The sequence below is a fragment of the Gavialis gangeticus genome, unplaced genomic scaffold (genome assembly GCF_001723915.1).
Source record: "Gavialis gangeticus isolate Ggan-Ray unplaced genomic scaffold, GavGan_comp1, whole genome shotgun sequence".
Taxonomy (NCBI): Eukaryota; Metazoa; Chordata; order Crocodylia; family Gavialidae; genus Gavialis; species Gavialis gangeticus.
Genome location: NW_017729024.1, coordinates 33,698,987 through 33,701,971, shown reverse-complemented (window position 1 = coordinate 33,701,971; position 2,985 = coordinate 33,698,987). Strand labels below are relative to the sequence as shown.

At 42.4% G+C, this 2,985-nt stretch overlaps 1 protein-coding gene across 1 annotated transcript in view; it reads right to left on the bottom strand.

Moving 5' to 3' along the window:
- The window catches only part of HSD17B4 (hydroxysteroid 17-beta dehydrogenase 4), a 163,950-nt gene that overhangs the window by 147,545 nt on the left and 13,420 nt on the right, over positions 1-2,985 (bottom strand). The window lies entirely within an intron of this gene.

The window sequence follows — 2,985 nt, the reverse complement described above, 5'->3', positions numbered from 1 at the left end:
TTCAGCAACCACCACCCTGATCAGTCAGCAGCCATCAACATCGAGGCAAGACCCTCCACCAGCAAAAAGATTACGACTCGCTGAAGGCTCAGATGATGGTTAGCATTTTTTAGCAATAAAGTATTTTTTAATTAAGGTATGTACATTGTTTTTTTAGACATAATGCTATTGCACACTTAATAGACTACAGTATAGTGTAAACATAACTTTTATATGCACTGGGAAACCAAAAAATTCATGTGACTCGCTTTATTGCGATATTCGCTTTATTGCGGTGGTCTGGAACCGAACCCGCAATATCTCTGAGGTATGCCTGTACTCCAATTAAAAAGAAATGCTAGTTATCTACTGTCACAACCACCTGAGTGCACAGAACCTTTCCTATTGCATTTCTCCCCCTCCCTGTTTTACGTGCCACCTTTACAGATCTTCCATTCAATCCTTTCATTGAATAGGAGATCTGTAAAGATCTGTTTTGGACTTATTTGGACTCTATGCCTGTACTATACAGCTACTGTCTACTCATAACAAATCAAAAGCTACTGAAACCAAGCCTCTAAAAAGAATGGCAGAATTTTTGATGCTTTTCCCTCATAATCATCCATTTATTTATGATTAAGTTAAACAGAAAATTGAATTGAGCAGACATCAACAAATATAAATTTAGAGCAGTTTCCCAAGCCCCCTCCCCAATAATACAATACCACTTTGTTCTTCATGAACCACTCAGGTCTAGCTCACATTTGCTGTGCAGACTGTTCAAAATGCACTGATTTTGCTCTAATACACAAATGAAACATCTGAATTTATGATCATCCTGGGTTCTCCATTACAGGGGTCAGTGGGACCAAAATGAAGTGCCATGAGGTATCCTGTAGACTCTGATGCCGTAAGTGCATACTAGAAAATAATACCACTCTAATACTTGGTTCTTGGCAAGCTGCAGAACAGCCCCAAAACGTGTTTAAAGATTAAGAGCCCATCTTAATCCACAGTACCTGGGCTGAGAAAAAAACAACTCAAGCCAATTAGAATGATGTTGCCTGATGGGTCATGGGATGTGCTGTGCAAACTCAGCAGCTCCCCGGGATAAATTAAACCATTATATTCCAAAGACCACGTGGTACCCAAAGGGAATTAGAAAAAGCCCTTTTCTCCTAATGAACTATTCCAGGACATCATTACCTAAAACAGTGACCTCCAACCAGATACCCTGAAGCTGTGGGGTTGCCTTGACAGCCTCTGAAGCACCGAGAGGTGCGCAAACACCGATACATGAATCACAAGATAAACCCAGAGATTTCAAACAGGAATCCACAGTGAGGTGCTGTGGTCTTTCTGGGTTCTTCACAACATAAAAATTGTTCCATTATTTTTCCATAGTTTTTGAAACAGGATGTCACTAAATTCTGAGGAGTTGAGAACTGCCAGTCCAGAATTTATATGCATCACCCAAATGACAAAGCATATTTAAGCTTTATCCCTATAGCTCAGCCCAAAAGGTCATTCCTGATGTTAATGGAAGATGAGGTTTCTTTGGCAGATGTGGTATCTTTCATTAGACCAACTAAGTAGTTGGAAAAATTGTTCTTTGCAAGCTTTTGGGCAAAAACACCCTTCTTCAAGCATAGGGACTACAACCAACATTCCTGATGTTAATGGAAGATGAGGTTTCTTTGGCAGATGTGGTATCTTTCATTAGACCAACTAAGTAGTTGGAAAAATTGTTCTTTGCAAGCTTTTGGGCAAAAACACCCTTCTTCAAGCATAGGGACTACAACCAACATTCCTGATGTTAATGATATTTTACATGGCAAAAGTAAGTGAAGAGTTGATAATGTGGAAATATTCCTTCATAGAGAATAGTTTATCTAAGTGGGGGAAAGACTAAAATAAGACTTGTTTAGAAAGTAAGACAAGTCAAAAGAAATTCATACCCAGTGAAGTACTATTCACAGCATTCTCAATCAAAAAGTGAGGGTAGGAAATTTAAACCCCGAGTCTGGTTTAAAATAAAAGTCCTGAAATAATATTTTAGAGCAGTACAGGCCAACCTCTTTGGCAGGCATGCTACAAATTAGTCCTGCACCCTCCAGAGTGCCATTCTGATCCCTTTCCCAATCTGCTGCTCTGCTTTCTACCATTCTCCTTGCCTGATCTGCTGCTCTGCTTTCTGCTCCATCCCCCATCTCCCATTGCACTGCCTGTCCTCTCTGCAATCTGTTGCATACCACATTAAGAGGCAACAGATTGCAGAGAGGGCATGCCACTTATGCCACAGGCTGGCCACCCCTATTTCAGAGGAAAAGCCATGCTGTTAAGTCACTGCTTAAAATGAAAAATGTTGCATGACATATGAGAACACAGTATTTTATGGGGAGATTTCATAGACATTAGGGCTGGAAGGGACCTCAGAAGATCAGAGTCCAGCCCCCCACCCGAAGGGCAGGAAGTCAGCTGGGGTCATAGGTTCCCAGCAAGATAAGCATCCAATTTGCTCTTGAAGGTGTTCAACGTAGGTGCTCAAACCACCTCTGATGGCAAGCTGTTCCAGACCTTGGAGGCTCAGACAGTAAAGAAATTCTTCCTTACATCTAGCCTGAAACTGTCTGGTAGTAGTTTATGACCGTTCGACCTCGCCATCCCTTGGGTCGCTCTGGTGAACAAACGTTCCCCCAGATCCTGGTGAACAACCCTGATAAACTTATAGGTGGCCATAAGATCACCCCTGAGCCTGCATTTTTCCAGGCTAAAGAGCCCCATGGCTCTCTGCCTGTCGTCGTAAGGTCTGTTTTCCTGACCTCGGATCATGCGTGTGGCTCTTCTCTGGATTCTCTCAAGCTTCTCCACATCCTTTTTTAATTGTGGAGCCCAGAACTGGACACAGTACTCCAGCTGCAGCCTCACCAAGGCCGAGTACAAGGGGAGAATGACGTCCCGGGATTTGCTTGAGAAGCATCTATGGATGCAAGCCAGCGTTTTGGT